This window comes from Haliaeetus albicilla, chromosome 9 (genome assembly GCF_947461875.1).
Source record: "Haliaeetus albicilla chromosome 9, bHalAlb1.1, whole genome shotgun sequence".
Lineage (NCBI taxonomy): Eukaryota > Metazoa > Chordata > Aves > Accipitriformes > Accipitridae > Haliaeetus > Haliaeetus albicilla.
In genome coordinates this window covers 32,646,112-32,665,375 of record NC_091491.1, presented here as the reverse complement: position 1 = coordinate 32,665,375, position 19,264 = coordinate 32,646,112, and the positions used below count along the sequence as shown (strand labels likewise).

The window sequence follows — 19,264 nt, the reverse complement described above, 5'->3', positions numbered from 1 at the left end:
TTCTGAAGAGCTCATAATATTTTCTCACATTTTTTCTAAATTATTCCTCCCAACGAGCTTCTCTCCTACTTTCTCTCAGCTTTGGAAAAATTAACCCTACGGAGCATCACATGTAAACTGCCCTTTTTTGCCCAGAAAAAGCAGAATCAGGTCATGCTGACTAGTCCCCAGGCAACCACTGCCTTCCAGCCCAGAGATTAATGCATCTTTACCTGTCATAATGAGGTCTGGTGTCATGTTATTTTGTGTCCTGTGTGGTTCCTTTCATGTCAGATTATTACCTACGGTTTTGGCAACCTTCATTCTTTGTTTTTTAACTAGTGGATGTGTCACACCTTCAGGATGGTCTTCACCGAGGTGTAATTTCTCTGAACCCAGTGTTTTATCCCAGTTCCCCCGATGGCAGACCAAGGAATAGTGAACTGCTCCTACTCTCTGGTTCAGCTGCCTGGTGCAGAGCCTGGCAGGCAGGACTGCTCTTGGATGTTGGCGTTAGCACGTTGCTCCATGTGCAGTCCAGATCTTGCACTTCACAGTTATCAATAATTCTAAACCAAGGAAACAGCCCATTCATAAAGCATTCCCTCCCATGCGACTCTCACGCAGACCGTCCTTCTTAAACAGTTCCCCTCATGTGAACCATACCAGTGGCTTTTTTTCCTGCCAATGGCATCAAGTTTCTCCTCATCAGGGAGGGCTTCCCATTCCTTTGGCTTGGTAAGCACACATCTAACCCGGGCGTCTATGTGACCAAGATCTCTTCCAGCCATGTCCTCTGCCACATGGCCTCATTCTGTTGATAACACACTGTGTTTCAACTGCTTTTATCTCCTCAGCATCTTTGCCTTGCACTGTCAGCCCAATCCTTCCCCAGACTGTCACCAGCTCATCTCAAAGCCATGGCAGTTGCCAGCAGAGCCCCAGTCTACATGTAGCTCTGCCTCCTGCACAGCCCAGGGCTTCATCTGACAAAACCAACACAGCCAGTCATGTCTGACACCTTCCTTTTCTTTTGGGGCTGGAAGAGTCTCCACGAATCCCCCTTGGACTTTCTTCCATAGGATGTTCACCATACTGGTGTGTGTTAACACCAACAAAGACTTGTCAGATGACTTCAAAATCCCACCCTGCCTCACTGCTACATCTTCCATCCTTTCTTCCAGGAGCAAGCACAGCATGTCCTGTAGCTCCTGGGCTATTTAAACATCTCTGTTTACTTTTCACCTCTCAGCCCCAGACTTTAATTCTCCTTCTCCAGTGTATAATCCTTCTCCTCCAAATGCCTGTGGCACCACTTGTCTGGGTGCCCAGATGGTCTCTATGGTGGCTCCAGCCTTTCCCCAAAGCCGTACCTGCTGGGCTGAGGCAGCACTGGGGGACAGGCACCTCCAGGTCTGGAGCTTCTTCCCCTTTCCCTGGGCTGTTTTGGGGGATTCTCAAATTCATGAGCTCCCCGGAGTGTCTCAGTGCTGGACCAGACACCATGAGCACCTCATGGCATAGCAAGCATGGGGTGTTTGTGGTACTTAACAGCCACCTAGCCAGACTGTGGAGCAAGAAAAGGGGCAAGAAAAAGGCAGGGGGGGTGTCATTTCCAGAACAAATCACTGGGCCTCAGGCTGACAAAGTGTGTGTGGGAACCTCCCAGCCCTGCAGCCAAGAGGCCAAGGTGATGGGCTTTCACATGGAGCTGCAGGCAGCCAGCTGTGGGGGAAAGACAAGGGAGAGGAAAAGCCTGAAGCATCTCCTAGCAGCTCAGGGAGACTAGGGGAGCACAGAAAGGAGCAAAGAAGCATCCTCCGCTCTTCCCATGTGTGCAGGCAGCGGGGAGGCTGTTGTGATTCAGATCACAGCCCAGCCAGGCTCGGTGTGCCTTGGCTTGCTGGGAGAGGCTGGCAGCCCCGGGGCAGCGGGTTGTCTTCTGCAAACAGAGATGGCAGCCTGGGGCACCAGAGCCCGCGCGCAGGGCAGTCTGCTTGGCCTTCCGTGGGCTCCTTCCTCTTTGGGGCCAAACAGCCCCCAGGAGGGAAGTCCTTCACCCCTCCCTGCCCCCTCCGGTGTGTCCCCAAGGGCTTTTGCAAAGTTTCCTGCCTGGCAAAATTTTCTGCCAACAGTCCTGCAAGGAAAACTGCAACAAATCTTTTCTGTGTCCCAGCCCTGGGAGGGGGACAGGAGGACAAAGGGGATCCAGAGCAGAGCGGGCTCTTGCTCGGAGGGGACACACAGTCCATGTTCGAGTCTGTCGGCTCCCTCACCATGACGCCAGCCGTTGCCCTCCCAAGCGCTGCCTTCTGCAAAGTGGCTTTTCCTGTGGTGTCCTCTATCACCCCAGTCCTGTCCCCAGGGGACCTTTCTCACTCCTGAGCAATGCTGGTAACTCCTGGCCTTCAGGCTGCTGGCCAAAGGCTTGCCAGCACGCCTGGGCAGCATGGGCTGGCAGGGGAGGGTGGCTTAGCACGAAGCTTTCTCTTTCCCTGCCCTGTGCACTTCATTGCCGGGGAAGGTGAGAAACACAATGCACAGCCAGCAAAGCCAAGCTGGAAACAACTGCATCCATAAAAGCAGGCAGCCTGTACCAACTCCCCCCGGGCAGCCCTGTGTGGGCACCAGGCTGCAGTGTTAGAGGAAAGATCAAGCTGCTGGTAATCAGCTCAGGGCTCAGGCCATCAGGATCAGGCCAGAGTCTGAGGGCACAGTGCCTGTTCCTCGGCCACTTCTTTTGGTTTCTTCCCCAGCTTTTCCCTCCCTTAGGCAGTGGGGACTGATCGCATCACATAGCACCAGCAGCAGCTACGACAGACTGCCGGAGGGTACCATGCCAGGACGCCGATCCATCTCACTACAATCTGGAGCTAATTCTTAATCTGGCGATGAGCTTCGGGGATTTCCCAGCACTGACACACTCTGCAATTGCAAGAGCATCTAAATTACAGCACCGATCCTCCCTCTGCGCGAATGCGGGCCTCTGTCCCTGCAGCAGAAGGAGGTGGTTTATAGTCTAGATCCTATGACACTGGCATCCCCTAAAGCCACCTCCTTTGTGTATCCAGGCTTCCCAGAGACGTTCAGCTGCAGGCAGTTATTTTTATGGTCTATTTCTTGGTCCTTTGCTCATGCAATGAAAACGAGCGACACAGAAGCCATATGGGACAGGTATTCTCGGGTAGGAGCAACTGGCCTCTTTTAGGGGCAAAAAAAAAATAGCCCAGAAAATGACATTAGCTTTTAATGTTGAGGGAGTCTTGGTAGGACATAGTGTAGCATGAAATACAGCCTGTGCAAGAAGGAAACAGAGGTCCATCTCCACCACTGCCCCGTGGTAGCCAGCCTGGATGTCTCCCAGATGCACAGGGAGCAGTGCAGGAGCAGGAACTGCAGGGTGGGATTGACCAGGTGGTCCTCTAGCCTTTGGCCACCAGCAGCACAGGGACGTTGGAGCTTTCATATATAACAGGCTTCTACGGATATTTCTTCCATGACTTCGTCCGCTTTTTCATCAGCCATGTGCAAACCTCCAAGTGCCCAGGGCCTCCTGCAGCGGGGAGTCCTGTGGGGAGTCCTTGCATGACCTACGCTGGCATCTCCACCTTCAGTCTCCATTTGCTGCCCCAGTTGCTCTTCTGTTACAGGTAGCAGGAACAGTCACCCCTCCTCACCTTTTCCTTGCCGCTTGGGATATTTTAACCTTCTGTCATCTCCCCTTGGTGTCTTTTCATCCATGTCAGCATCGCAGCCGTTCCCTGCACAGAACATCCTTGAAGTACCACTCTGAGCCTCATCCAGCTCTAGGGAATCCTTAGGAAATGGGAGGACCAGAGCAGCAGGGGCAGGACCTGCCATGGGCAGGGATTCAGGCTGCAAACCACCTTGTCCTCCCCGGGGCAGGAATGCAGAGGTGCAGGGATGCAGGGATGCAGAGGTGCAGGGATGCAGGGATGCAGGGATGCAAGGATGCAGGGATGCAGGGATGCAGGCTGCAAACCACTTCATCCGCCCCGGGGCAGGAATGCAGAGGTGCAGGGATGCAGAGGTGCAGGGATGCAAGGATGCAGGGATGCAGGGATACAGGCTGAAAACCACCTCGTCCTCCGCAGGGCAGGAGCTGAGGCCCGGCCGGGATCCCTGTTTCGGGAAGCAGTGGGGTTTGCTCGGGGCTTTGGGAACCGGCCGCCTCCCCTCACCCTCTCCCCGTCCCCCCCCCACGCGTTGTCGCGACTCGCAAGCGTGGAGCAGGGCGCCCTCTGCCGTGGGAGAGTGGGGCTGCCGGGAGCGGGGCGAGCGGTTTTGGGGGCGGCGGGGGGGGGGTCGTCCCCCCCCGCCGCCCCCAAAACCGCTCGCCCCGCTCCCGGCAGCCCCGTTACGACGGGATGGTGGGGAGGAAGGCAGACCCCCCCTCTTCCCTCCACCGCAGCAACCACTTGGAGAGGCTGGACCCCCCTTAGCCCCCTCCTCATGCTCAATCCCGGCCCCCCACTCCCAACGAAGGATGCTGTGACAAGCCCCCCCCCGCCACGAGTGTCTTCCTCCATGTGGGATGCAGCACCCTGCCGTGGAGTGGGACCTTTCCCACCCCAGGGGAAAGAGGAGAAACATGTTTGTGCTCCCCGGCTTTTCCTCAAAGGCTCTTTTCAAGCTGCGGCTCCCAGCAAGAGGTGCTTTGCGGCATGTCTGGGCTAGTGAGTTTGGCTGCTGAGGACTTTTCCAAGTGTTTTTTGTCTCGTGCGGCTCTTTCCTTTGCGCCCCGCCGTCTCCTGACCCTCCCTGCACATCCCATCTCTCTCAGGTGCCTCCTCAGAGGGAGCCGTGCATCCTTCTGAGCATCCCCAAGTCGCTTTATGCACCCTGGTTTAACAAACCAGCTGCAGCAGCGGTGGCTGCAGCGGTGAGCTGAGACATCACAGCGGCCAACTGGCTCCTCTCCTCCCCTGCCGGAGGGCTCTGCGTGTCCCCAGTCCCATTTTTCAACCTGAACGTGGCCGTGGATTTGTACTCAGGCCCCAAGCTGCAAACTCGGGCTTGGAGAAACGTCCCCTGCGGCTGCCTCCACTTCCCCAGGGGAACGTCTGGCAGAGCCCGACACCAGCCACAGGTTGATTTATGCCGCCGCCTGAAATAAAGTGTTGCCCGTCCTGCTCTTCACGCTGGGTGAGCTGAGCTGGGTGAGCTGAGCCCGTTCAAAAACCAGTTTCAGGAGGAAACTTCCGTGATCCCATGGTGTGAACCAGGCCTACACAGACAGGTATGGGGGCACGCTGTACCCCGCGGGCAGGGCATGGGAGGGGTGTTCACAGCAGGCGCAGCAGGGATGCAGGCAGCTGTGGGGGCAGACGCCCTGATTCTGCAAGTGACCATGGGCAGGGGGTCCTCACAGCTGGCTTAGAAGAAAGGGAACGAAGGGGCTTTTACTAAGTCCCCAGGTCCCCTTCATCTAGGCGGATCTGGGTGTCAGCGCTCTGGGGGCACAGCATCCCGCAGCACCTGGTGGGAAGTGGTGTGGGGCACTGGGCAGCACCTACCCCGCTCTTGCCATGCACTGGGTGCATGGGGCAGGGACACAGCTGGCCCCACATCACAGCCGGGACCTGTGTGACTGTCGCCTTCACAATTACATCCTCCAAGTGATGTGCGCTGCCTCCCCAGCAATGTCTTGCCCTCCTTGCCTTCCAACCCCAGGTCCAAAACTGCACTTTGGGGAAGGAAGCGGTGGTCTTCGTGTGCCTTTAAGACACGGCGATGCTTTGCCAATGCCAGCTGCTCCCCAGCCCCACACGCTCCCCTACAATGCCCTTTTCATGCGCAGCGGCCGTCTGAGCAGTGAAATGCCCCTTCAGAGCAGTGCCGTGCCCGTGCCAGCTGTGACTCTCGCAATGCGGGTGCTCTCTCAGCATGGCACAGCGTCCTTGCCAGCTCTGGCGTGAGCGATGCCAGTGAATACCCCTGGACCGCGGGAGCCCGCTCTCGCTCGGTGCAAACACGGCGTCGGCAAAGGTCACTGGGCATCGCAGCTGGCCTGTCCTCCCAGCATCCCCAGGGATGCGGGTGCTGGTCTCTTCCTCTGCACTAAATGCCTGTCTCTGCTCCAGGTTACCCGGCAGCGCTGCAGTCATAAATCCCGGCCACCTGCCCTCAAGGGCCGGCACAAACACTGCCTCGTTAGGTTTAGCTAATAAAGCAACAACAACAACAACAAAAAAGAGCTAATCCCCCAGCGCTGGCGCTGGGCAGCGAGGTACCATATTGCACCGGGGAGGAGCCGCGAAGCAGCCGGGTTGGGCAGGCTGTGAGCAGGGCGGAGGGGAGCCCGCGGCCATATGGAGCCGACCTTGGCTCTGCTGGGAATTACAGCAGCGATGTTTCCAAGGAGGAAGCTGGTATCCCAGGCCTGGTGGATTTATTTGCAGCCTCCAGAGAGGCAGCACATCCTCGGGTGCAGGGAAGGGGAGGAAATGGGTTCAGGAAGAGAAGCAGCATCATGGAGGATGCTCGCAGGATTGGAGGGGTGGGTGTGAGCCCCCTCCAGCCCTGTGGGGCTGCTGCTGTGGGCAGAGGGGTATAAAACCCAGCATGCGGCATCTGTAAGGGCCTCCCTCGAAATGTAGAGTGTGGCTGTCCTTGTTGCCTCCCTCAGCCCACTTTTGCCCCCATTAGGACCCCTCTCAGCCCCAACGCCAAAGCACTTCCAGCCCGATGCGCCCCAGCCCTGCGTCTCTTCCCAGCCCCAGTCCCTCTGCAGTGTGGTGGCATCACGTCAAGTGCCACAGCGAGCGGCTGTCCCATGGGTCACCCAGCTGCCTCCTGTTCCAAGGGACGCCTGCAGTGGTGGGGAGCAGGTCCCACGGGTGATGCTGCTGTCACACCACTGCCCCTCGCTGCCCTGACTGCAGCTCCCCTGGACAGCTGGGCTGAAGCTGGTGTGAATGTCGCACCCCACTGGAAGGGGACCTGGCTCTCAGAGAAACCCTGGCTGGCCAGGGATGGGCTCTCCAGGTGCTTTGGTTGCTTGGACATTTTGAGAGGAAGGTCCCTTTCTTAGTATCCTCCCCAAAGTCTTCCAGATGCGATCAGCTCTGGGGACCGCATCCATCTCGGGCTGTGACTTCTATGCTGAATCACGCCTGATGTGAAGCCATGCAGATGTCCTCGTCATGTGCCCCTGCCTTCTTCTCTGTCACCCTTCCCTTCTCTCAGGAAAGTCTGATGTGGCCCACATCCCTTGCTGCTGAGCGTCGTGCTCATGTCCAGGCTAGGAAGCAGAGCATCCTTAACTTGCTGGTCAAGATGGAGCATCACTTTCAAATGAGCCACATGTGCTTGCAACAAGGACTGGGGTGTCGCAGCAAGGAGAAGCTGCTCTGCCCTTACAGAGAGCAATGTCGGATCAAAACACTCCCCAGTGCAACGCACCGTTGGGTGCTGGGACTCACCCACCGGCCAGTCTTAGGTGCCATGAGCATCAGTGGATTTGGACAAGAAAAGCCAAAAGGAAGCTGGTACACCATGACAGCCTACCAGGGTGTTTCATGAGCTGGATCCCATTTTGCTGCAATGCTTTGCAGCGCTGAGGCTGTCTCCCCTTCCTTACCATGGACAGACCTGGCCACCACACTCCATCCCTGGCTTGCTGCAGGCAGCCGGCCTGAGGAGGTGTTGCAGAAGAATGACATGTTCAGCATCTTGGCTTCTCCCTCAAAATGCCACCAGCCTCAGATGGGGGCTTTTCAGCTCTCACAGGCATATTTCCCAAGAAGTGCGTGCTCACCACTTTCTCCTGAGCTGCAGCCCGGGTTGGTCATGAATAATGTATCCGATGCCTCCGATCGATGTGCCTAACCCAGACGGACTCACCTCCTCTCCGCCAGCCTTCCCCCAGCACCTTTCTCATTCTGCACAGCTGGACCAGCCTCCACTTGTCACTTGTTTGATGGTGGCATCATGCAAGGACAGTTGGGACTCACACCTGGTGGATGAGTGGAGTCAGAGGTGCCAGTGACCATGGCCAAGCAAGGGACTGGCTCCATAGATCATTTCATATCCTATTTCCAGTGGGAAATTTAGCAGATCCAGGATCTTCCATCCCAGAAGGGGTTTCCCTGCAAGGCAGAGCTTGGCAGCCGCAGTAGGTAACTCTCCCCTCCACAGCAGCAGGAACAGGAGATTCATATCCAGTGGCCTCAGCTGGAGGAGAACACGGACCTGGGGATGCAGAACCAGCTCCATCAAGAGAGAAGGCAGGATCAGTCCCTGAGGAGCTGCATGCACTTCAGCCTCTTGCCACCACCAGGCCATTTGCTGTGAGGACAAATGGGTGATTTTTATTGCACATCCCCCTTGGATGCTCTGTCACCAGGCAGAGCTCCCCAGGTGAGGGGGAATGGAGCACAAGCCTTCTGAAAAGCCATCTGAGAGGACGCTGCTGAAGCCTAATGGGATTTGAAGCTAAGGGAGCTGAGCCAGGAGCAGCAGCAAGGGCTGAGACAACCTTGAGCAAAGGGGGATCAGCAGAGGCGGATATGGATAAGGAATGGCCTCTCCTAGGGGTGCGTGTCTGAGCACACGCACAGCCGCTTGCCTGGGGTTTGCAAATCCAGACTGATTTATCCTGCCTCCAGGACTTTGGCCAAATAATGTCTTGGCAGGAATTTCTTGGCCAGACATAGAGACAGCTCTGGCCTTGGCAAGGCCAATGCCGAACCTTTTAGAGAGGCCAGGACCAAGAAAGTCTCCAATCACCTTAGACTTCCAGTGGGATGCAGGTACCAGGGCTCCAGTCATCCCTCGTAACTGGGCTGTGCCCAAGCATCCTCCTCCTCTGCAGCAGCCCATTCGTGGGGCTCGTGCAGCACCTCTCAGGTAGGTGCCAGCCAGCGAGGAGAGCAGAGGGATGCTCCCAAGGCTTGGATTGCTGCAATTCAGCTGGCTCCCATTGCATTTCCATGTCGCTTTGGGTCGTGGTCACCTCTGTCTACCACCCACCCAGTCACCACCTTCACCAGCTGAATTGCAGCCTCCAGCCTCACCTGGATGAGGTCAGACCCCTGTCCCTTGCTCCACCCTGTCTTCTCCAGGAGCTGGCTCAGCATCTCAAGTTCTCTGTTCCCAAAATGTTTTGGGATCACACCATTACCAGCAGGGCCAAGACCTGATCTCTTGGCGATGCTGGAGATTAGCTCCAAGGCCTTGAGTTGGCAACAGAAAGAGAAGCAGAGGCTGCTTGGGGCTGTTTCCAACTGGGCCAGGCACACAGTCAGTGGTAGAGGTAATCCCTCCCCAGGAATGCCACTGACCCAAGCTTGGGCAGCTGCGCTGGCCTGTTGCTCCTGAGCGCTTCCTGGGGTATCGAAGTTGCGAGAGGATGTTCCTCCCTCCAGGTGATGCTGTCCAATGACAGTCCCACCGATTCACAGCCAGGAGCAAACCCCACAGGCTCTCTCCTTCCCAGGGAGTTAACCTGCCTCATCCCACCGTGCCTGCACAATTTAACCCACTGCCTGCTTTTCCCAGCTGACACTGCTTCACTCCATCTTTCTGAGAGCTTTGACTCCCTCCCTTTCCTCCTCTTGTCTCAGGGGAAAGTGGTTCCCAAGGTGCTCAGAGCAGTGAGACCAGAAAACCAGGGCACTTCTCCAGCTCACCTAATTGTTGGTTACTGTCCCTCTCCCTCAGTGCCTAATTAAATAGAGCAGGAGGAAAGCCCAGGAGAAGCTGGTGAAGGCACAGGAACACGTGTGCATGTTACGGAGAGGCTGGCGAGGAGCCTCATCTAGACAGGCTGCTTCAAAAACAACAGGAGGTGAGCGATGCCGGGGAAGAAGCAGGAGCAGAGACCAGACCTAGTGTCCAGACCTGGATGCGCACATATGACACGATGCGCACTCCACACACGCTTGCTCCTAAGTGATCTGTGAGACAGGTTAACGAGAGCCGAGAAGAGAGCTCATCCTAGAGGTGATACAGTAGGGATGAGCATGTCCAGGGCTGGTGGTCAGGCTCTCTGCTGGGCTCCCAGCTCCCGGGCGGAGCGTCACCTTGCTTGTCTCCCACCCCAAACTTCAAGCCAACCCTTTCCTATTGAATTTTCATCATGGCTGGCTTGAACCCAGTCCCAGGAGTGCATGGGACATGAAAGACCTTCTCCAAACTGATTTCCTGGCTGCCTCAGCCTTGTAATCCCTCAGAACCGTGGGTGGACTTGGGCACTGGCCCAGGGTCTGGCTGAAGAGCCCTTAACAGATCTGACTCCTTCTCCCATTGCTTTGAGAGGATTTCAAAAGACCCATTTCAGCTTTGAATGCTTGACTCAAATTTGCTGCAAGCCAGGACTGCCCAGCCCAGCTGCCCGGCTGCGGTGTGTTGAAGGGGAGGAATCCCTCTCCATCGGTGCGATAACTGCAAAGTTGGGGTCCTTGGGAAGACATCGCTGCAGGCAGAGGAAGAGCCCAGCTGGTATTACAGAGGAGTCTGTCCCAAACACGATGCCAGCCCCAGCTCCTTGCTGGGTCACGGCGTTCCCATGGCCAAACCGGCTCTGGTGTAGTTCCCACTCTTGGCTGGATGAAGATAAGCAGCCAGACTGCTGAATTCACCCACGGCATCCCGATGGAGGTGGTGCACGTGCGTGCGCGTCGCTGCATGCAGGCAGAGCCTTACCCCACACACGCCCAAGCTGCACGAGAGCAGTGAAGGCAGGAGCCCGAGCGCAGGCAGGACTCCGTGCTGGGAGGCTGGAGTCCTGCCTGCACTCAGTCACGCCTCCCTGCCTGCTCGCCGGCGAGCACGGGACTGGCTGCCTCTTGCTTTTCTGCAGCTTTTGGCTCTCCTCCTGCCTCCTGCCAGTGACATCACGTGCATTTTTCCTGATGACAAATAGTCCCTCAATGTCACCAAGGGTCGCGATGCTCTTACACTTCTTGCTGAAAGAAGCACTAAGGTCCTGGGTGGGGTCAGGCCTTTCTGGCTCCGCATCTCCCTCCTGCAGCCAGCCTGGCCCCCCAGGGATGCTCCGATGGGCGGCAAAGCAAACTTGTCAGGACCCCATTTAATAAAAAAGGGGTCTTCGCACGAAAGCTGGAACAAATGCTAGCGGGAGCGTTTGATTTGCCAGCATGCTCTAGCCAGCTCCAGCCAAACTTTCCCTGCTCAGTATTTGTGTTTGTTTTCTCCTCGTTGCCTGGGCTATTGTGGGAGATTTATCTTCAGGAGAGAAAAGGCAGCTGGGTTTGGTGGCATCCCTCTCCTTCAGGCTCCAGCCCATTTTGGGCCATGCACAGATGAGGGTGAACCTCATGTGCGTGACCTGGGCTGGGCAGTGATGTTCATCATCCTCGGAAGGGTTTAACCAGTGAGGTGAGTCCCAGGGATGGACAGGGCATCCCAAAGCATTATGCTGCCCTTCCCTGCCTCCATCCCTACCCAAGCAGAGCTCAGGACCCTTCAAACTCCTGCTACCCACCTTGCCTTGTCCCACTTGTGCCAGTGCCGGCAGCCTGGACACCTGCCATAGCCACCAAAGGGAGTTTTCAGATGCACTTCTGAGCAGGTCTGGTTTCACACATGGGCGCTGCGGCACGGCTGTGTGGTTTTATATACCTGGTGATCTCGTTAAAGTCTGGGTTTTAACGAGTCTTGAAGGCGATGCTGTGTCATCATTAGCACTGTCTGACGGGGTGCCCCGAGCACTGCTAACCCAGACAGTTCAGCTCCAGGGTTAATTCCTGCCCCCAAAAAGCCAGCCTGATCAAAATCCCTCTATGGCTTTACCTACCTGCAAAGTAGCAGCAGAAATCCAGATCCGGGTCAGGTTCCCTATAGGAAAAGAAAAAAAGAAATCAAAGAAACAGAGCCTGGATACAGCCTGTGTACAATGTGGCCTTATGGGGTTTTTTCTGTATACCCGCTGATCTTCAAGGTGGACTTGCCACGGATGGGTCTGTCCCTCTGTCAGCAGCCGCAGGAGCCAGCTTGCCCTTAGCATAGATCCCTCGCAGTGTGGGGATGAGCCCTGCTTTGGGAACCAGTACAGGGGCTGGAGGGGAAGAGCAGTGGGGAGGGCTCCTGGGTCACTGCTTCGAATTAAAATCTGGGGCTTTTTTGTAGGTGAGCAGGCTCCACTCAGGTTGGCTGGTGCCAGCCTGGCTTCTGTTTCTCGGTTTCCCTCCCCTGGAGGATACCAGCTGCTCAGGCAGAGCTACCCATGAGTCCAATAGAAGATGCACGGAGAGGGGCAGAGGCCACAGCATCCAACTCCATCTCCGTTGGCATTGCCCAGGGAAATTCTTCATGAGGACATGAAACGACAGCCACATAGCACAATATCGACAGCCATATAGCACAGTATCGAGAGAAGAGTCACTGAGTTAATTTGGCTGCCCAGTTAACAACAAGGGGAGTCTGAACAGGCCGTGGCCCTCCATCCCAGCGCGTTGCTGCCCAGGGCCCAGGGAGGTGAGCAGAACTCAGCAGTAGAGCAAAGAGGATGGGTCGGGGGCCCCGGCAAGGCATTCGCCCCCTGCCCCATGAAGAAAGCCCAGTGCAAGCGCTGCCACTGCAGAAATTCAAAGCAAAAGAGGGGCTTGGGATTGGTGCTCCCAGTGGCGCCCACCCTCCTGCCTGCACCGGGACCCCTCACTTCCCCAGCGAGTCCTCCCCTTCCTGTGGCCATCCCCAGAGCATCCATCCTGCCTGAGCAGGGCCTTGGAGTTCCTCTGCCCTGCATGCGTCTGCACATGTGCACACATACACACACGCATGTGCACATGCTTTCTGGCTGCACGTGGACACCTCTTGGTGCTTCCCCTGTAGCTTTGCTCCTGCTGGAAGGCGCCCAGCACCAAGGGGTGGTGCTTCACATGCAAACCTCAGAAATTATTAAAAGAAAACAGGTCATGAACACCTCAGACTCAAGCCTGGGACACTTTTTAAAGTACCCAGGCTGAAGCACAATGGGGCCAGATACTTTTCCCATCAGGGTGGGATTTTGCAAGGTTTTGGACACTGGAAAGGACCCATTTGGTTTTCCACCCCTGCTCTTCCTCTCTGCACAGTTGCAGCTCAAGACCCAGGGGACAGGAGGAGTAAAAAAGGCCCCAACCCTGCTGCTGGGATGAACACCCCAAAACTCTTTGGTTCATCCCTGGAGAGCCAAGGCTGGTGGCCAGCACTGCTGGGGACTAGATGTGTGCTGGTGCTGGAGGCTCAGCAGTAAGAGGTTGGTTAAAGCGGGAAACACAGTGTTGGAGGTCTGTGAGAAGTGCAGCTCTGCTCTGAGGCACTCCGGGCTGGGGACAGGGATGGCAACGGGGGTCTGGGGCTGTCCTGGGCACTCTCTGCATAAAATTTTCCCTGTGCCTCAGTTTCCCTCTCTGTAGCTGGGTCAATAATGTGCCCAGAGCCTGTGAAGCCAAATAACCCTTGGCCAAACATGCGGCTACTGAAAAAGTGTGATGCACCAGTACAAGCATCCCTGACTGTACCTGGTGCAGCCCGGGACCGTGCTCTGTCTCTCTGCAGCAGACAGGGCTATCCTGCCACCCTAAGCACTAAATGTGCTCCATCCAGGCCACCGAGCCCCAAAACATCCCTCTCCTGCCCAGTGCCCTTCGTAGCAGCTCCGGCGGGGTGGGAGGCACCTTCCCACGGGTGGGACGGGGTGAAGAGGATTGTTCGCCCATCACCCGCTGGGGTGCACCCAGCAGCAGCTCAGCTCCTCCGTGCCGGTGCTGGTGTCGGTAAGGGCAGGTTCCCCGCCGACCCCGGGGTCTGGCACCTCGCAGGGCTCCTGCCTGCCCGCAGCCCCGAGGAGCCGGCAGGAGGGGGACAGGGATGGGGACGGGGATGGGGGCCAGCATCCTGGACAAAAGGGCTGGATTATTCGGTACAAGCATACCCCCTGCCGACGAGCCGGAAAAACACAGCTCCCCGGACATCCCCCCCCCCCCCCCCCAAAAAAACCCCTAAAACCAGAGGATAAAACGGGGGCGGGGGGGCGGCCCCGGGGTGAAGGCCAGCGGCTGGAGAGGGGCCGGGCGCAGGCGAGGGGCTGGAGCCGGGTGTCGCCGGCAACACGCGTGAACACCCGCCCATCCCCGCTTCGCCAGGCCCGGCATTAGCAAGTTTTTTTCCGCAGGAGGTTTGCGGTTTCCAGCCTTTCCCGCCCGGTCCCTCCGCGCAACAGACGGGCCCCCCTGCGAGACCCCCAGCAGGCAGCGTGGGGGGGTGCCCGGCGGTGCCCTGCCAAGGCTTGGTTTTTCCGGTGCTTGGGGTTGGTTTGCACTTTCCCCTCCGGTGTTTGCTTTTTTGTTTCCTTTTTTTTTTTTTAATTTTTTTTTATTATTATTATTCGCCCCCCCCCCCCCCCCGGCGTGGGGGGGTGCCCCACCGGCAGCGCTGCCCCGGCCCGACCAATCAGGGCCCTGTGGGGTTGGGGGAATCGGGCCGTGGGCTTTAAAAGCGGAGCCCTTTGTGCGGCAGAGCCCGGCCGGGCCCCCGCACCGGCAGCCGGCGGGGCCGGGATGGGATGCGGGGCCGGGGTGCGCCGCCGCCCGCAGCCGCCGCCGGGAGGAGCCCTGGACCACGCTGCACCGGCGGCTTCAGGACCCCAGCTTCCCCCCTCTGCAGGTATTTCTTCCTCCCTCCCCTGCACCAAAATAAATGTGTGGCAGCCCGGCTTGCCCTGCTCACAGTTTTGCCGGGTCTGGGGTGGCTGGTTTTTGGGTTTGGTTTTTTTTTTTTTGGTTGGTTTTTGGTTGGGTTGTTTTTTATTTTTCTTTAACCGTCTTGTTTCCTTCCTCCTTTGCACCTGCTGGTTTGTTATGGTAGGGTCTACCGGGTGGGGCTGGGTGTGTTGTGCTGGTGGCGCAAAGGCCAGAGCAGGCTGGGGTGGTGGGGGCCGCTGGTGGAGCCGGGGGTGCTGCCCGCTGGTGGAGGTGTTGGGGCTAGCTTGGCATCACCGGCTGCTTGCGGGGATGGGGTGAATGTAGAGCGGCTCCCTGGGGCCTGTCTGTTGTTGTAGGGTCACTCGAGGGGGTGGGATCAGCGCTGCCTATCCCTGCTGCCCCAGGCCGGGTGCTGTATGTGCACCTACAGGCTCTCCTCCCAGTGCCCACGGGCAGACCCCCCCGAACCCTTTGAAATTTGGCCCTGAACCAGCAGCCCAACTCAGCCTCTTCCCAGGTACCAGCTTGGGGGGCCTCTAACCTGACCTGGGATGTCCCTGCACTTGCCTTGTCACTAGGTAGTGCCACGAGTGGTGGCCCCAGGCAGCAGCCGCAGCCCTGCTCTGTCCCCAGCCAGCCCCACTGCAGTGGGACCTGCCTGCATCCCCCCCGGCCCCCAGCTCAGCCTTGGCCCCCCTCTGCATTTTGGCCAAAGCCCTGCTGCAGTCCCAGAGCCGTACCATGTCCTTGACGGCAGAAAAGCTCCCTCCTGGGCTGAGCGGTGACAGGTACGTGGTGGTTAGCCATCCCACCTGGGTTTGCTCTTTGCTCCTGGTGGGGACCCAGGAATGGTGAGGAAGCAGCAGGCTTGGCTGGGAAGCACGAGGGGCCTCAACCTTTGCACCGTGGGAACTCACCCAGCGAACCGCCAGTGAACTTGGATGCCAGAACAGCGCTTCTGTGCCAAAGCCACCGGCCTTGTGCGAGCAAAGATGTCGGTCACAGCCAACCCACGGAGCCACCTCTCCTCACCCCTGTTGTTACAGGGATGCGACCACCCTGATTGCTGGCTGGAGTGTGGCTGAGCACCCACACAGCCCAATGCACCCTGGCAGGGCTTGCAGTCTCCCCCATGGCACTTGGGATGGGGACAAGCCCTGGCTGGGGACCAAGGGCAGGCGCTCGCAAGCCCCCACGTGCAGGCAACCGTTTGCGTGAGCAAGAACGAGAGCTGGGGCTGACCGCAGGATCTTGCAGTGGCCACGGGGGGCCTGGTTGCTGTGGGGGGCCTGCTGGCCCCAGGGAGAAGCTCAGGGGGTGTTACGCAAATCGAGAGGAGCCAGGAAACCGGTCGAAGGGCTGCAGGGGAGTGAGTCTGAATTTCCTTTCTTGCCTCTAAGTCACTGCAGCTGACTTCCCTGGCTCTGAGATGCTGTGGCAGTGCCTGCTGAGAGCCTTGGCTGGGCTCCTTCCAGCATGGCATTGCTCTTGCACCTGGGCACCGGCTGGTCCTTGTCCCTGTGGCTAGGCAGGGCTGGGCACTGAGGGTCTCCCTGCTCCCAGGCTCTGTCCCCATGTAAGGCACAGCCCCATGGTCTCCACAATGGATCTGCAGCTGCTGCAGCCATGACCAAGACCTACAGCTATTTTGGGGAGGGGCTGGGAGCCATGTGCAGTGGTGACTGGTTGGGGGGCTGGTGGTGAGACAGAGTGGGGGCAGTTTTGGGAAAGGACCAATTCTGGCTGTTCTCGGCTCAATCGTTGTTCCTGGGGTCCTTCCACACATGGCTCCATAACAGCCTCCGGGGACAGTGGGACTGCTGCAGGATGCTGATGGAGGGGACACCCCTGTGGCACCTCTAACCATGGGATGCAAATGGACAGATAAGCTCTTTGGAAACAGAGAGGCTGGAAAATGGGCACTGGTGGCTGCAAGCATGAGATGTCCAAGGATTTGGCCCTGGTATGGTCTCCTGGAAGTCACCCTGGTTCCTTCCTTGTAGCATATCCCTGGGGGTACAGGGGGTTAGCAGTGGGTTTGGGGAGGCTGCCATCCCCCAGGAGGACAGGGGCTGGTTCCCCTCTGCTCTCTCCCAGGGCAGTCCTCTTGCATAGTGTCCTTTGTCACAGCCACCTTGGCAACAGCAGGGGATGATGTCCTTGACATCCCAGGCTTGCCAGAGAAACCCCACAGCCCCACACATCCCCAGGTACCATCACAGCAGCACTGCCATACTCTGCCCTGCTGTTTGCACCCTGGTGGCCCAAGCAATGGGCACAGGCAGTGGCTATCCCCTGCAAATCAGGTGCTGGGGACGCTGATTTCACATGCAAGTGGTGGCTGGGCTGGAGGCAGCTGCCTCCTGTCAGATACAAAAGGCGTTGCTTTGCCTGCCACAAAGGAGGAAGAGTGTGTGTGTGTGTGCATGTGAACAAGAGTGGCCAGCACCGGCAGCAGAGCACACCCAGGCTTCTGCCACTTCCTTGCCCCACAGGAGGGACACGATGGCCAGGTTCTGAGTGATGGCCACCACCAAGCACACCACCCTGGTGTGGCCAGCTCAGCAGCATCCCTCCTCCCTGCAGGCCAAGCCACAGGTGAGCACAGGGGATGTCACCTGCCTAACACAGAGGAGCAGAGCCCAGACCTTGGAGCAGCCCCTGGTATGTTGCAAGGGGACAAGTTTGCCCAGAGCCTGGCCTGGCACAGGGAAAAAAAACAGTTCATGGCAGCTGAAGGTCCCTATTGCCACACGCTCTGCCCCAGTGCCTGCTGGAAGCGCGCTGGCAAGCAGATTTCCTCTGGCACAAGCAAAACAGCAGGGGGTGAATGCCCTTGTGCCAGGGGAGAGGAGCATCCCAGCAGGATGGGGCACGCACAGCCCCTGGTCTGTGCTCTGCAGGAGAAATGCCCCGTAATGATCCTGAAAGCAGCTTTGGGTGACATGGCCCTGGGATGCTGCCCCCAGACTGGCACTGTTGCTGCAGTGGGACATGGTGACCAGTTTTGCCGCCCCGAGGCGGGGTGTGCAGGATGAGCCCCTGTGTCGCGCTCTGGGCTCTGGCTCCTGCTGCAGCCGTTTGCCCCGTGCCCTCCTTCCCAGCCGCCTTCCCGCGCTGCAGGGAGGCAGAGCACAGCTGAAAATACACCCACCGGGTCCCCCCCTTTCCTGCCTGTTTGCTTCCTCCCCTCCTGGCCTTGCTTTTCAGTGCGGCTTCCTAAGAAAACAAAGGTCGTGCTGTCACGCTTTGCCTATATATACACACAAACATGTGTATGTGCGGCTGGCGCCCTTCTAATAAACTTTGACCACATTTCCATCCCGGTGGACAGAGGGGCGGCAATCTGCAAACATGCTTAGGTCAACGGGGCTGGCAAAAATGAGCAACTGGGGGAGGGAGAGGCTTTCCTTTCCCTTAGCACAGAGGCAGGCTGCTCTGCAGCTCAACCCCTTATTAGACAGTGGAGAAGTCACACATAGGGCACCCAGCACACTCCACCTGCAGGAAGGGCTTTGATCTGGGTTCACACCTGAACCATGCTGCTGTCTGAGCTCCCTGGGGACCGATGGCACGACTGCCAGCCCCATTCATCCAGGCTGAGCCCCGACAGACTCATTCCACAGCTGGGGAGGAACTGAGGTGCTGGATATAGGTATAAAAAAGATGCTTTTTTTTCTCTGAGGGTCATCTGCTGGTATCTAAAAATGCTGGTTTTCTTTTGTGCAGAATGGGAATGTGTCCCTCTTTGGTCACTGTCTGAGTCCTCCCTGCCTGCACCAAGAGCCTGTCCTCTCCCCACACGTCTCCTTGGATGTGTTTTAAGCGCTGGCAGCGCAGGAGCACTGGGGGGCTGTGCCCCTGTCCAGCCTGATACAGAAAATCCTCATATCAAACGCTGGCTGGGAACAGGGCAATGGGGTACAGGCTCTGGCTCCAAACCCCCTGGCAGCCCAAGCCTGTACCCCATGTGCCCCAGAGATGCTGCTGGGGAAAGCTGAGCTCTACCAACCCAGAGGCAGCAAGCTGCCACCAAACACGCTTGTCCCGCAGCTCCATGCTCCATCTTCCCTCCAAAAAAGCCCCAACTGCCTAAAACCCACTGCAAAATCCACCCCTCAGTATTCGGGTTGAGAGCACAGGGGCTGCAGTGACTTATCTGCTGTAGTTTTCCAGAAACTTCCATGCTGGACTTGGCGTTACCACAGTGTTGCCGTGCTGTCTCAGCAGCAGGCTGCCAGCAGGGACGGTGGCTTCAGCCTGCACCATGCTCAGCAGAGCTGGGGACAGCGCCAGAGCTGCCCACAGGCTGGGGACAACAAGTGGGTAACCTGCGATGCCCCACGGGCTGTGCTTCCTTTGCCCCATTCAGTCTAAAAAGTAGTTTAATTATTAAAATACACTTTGGGAAGAGCTTTAGCTTGAGCAGGCAAGGACAAAACCCTCCCAGGCTGCATGGCAATGGTGAGTCTGGAGGATCAAAGCACCCTCGCTGCTAGGTGGAGGTGTGACTGCTGGGCATGGCTTGGGACAAGTGTCCCTTTCTGTCCCCAGGCTGCAGCCGGTGCTCAGGGGGAGGCACTCAACGGGGGCCAAGCTCCTCTTCCTGGGAT

General features: G+C 57.7%; 1 long non-coding RNA gene across 1 annotated transcript; it reads left to right on the top strand.

The window, feature by feature from the left end:
• The first annotated feature begins 13,981 nt into the window (after positions 1 to 13,981).
• On the top strand, positions 13,982 to 17,966 carry LOC138686881 (uncharacterized). The gene is made up of 2 exons (XR_011326207.1): positions 13,982 to 14,613; positions 17,147 to 17,966. It is a non-coding gene; the product is annotated as an uncharacterized lncRNA (long non-coding RNA).
• The last annotated feature ends 1,298 nt before the right edge of the window (positions 17,967 to 19,264 follow it).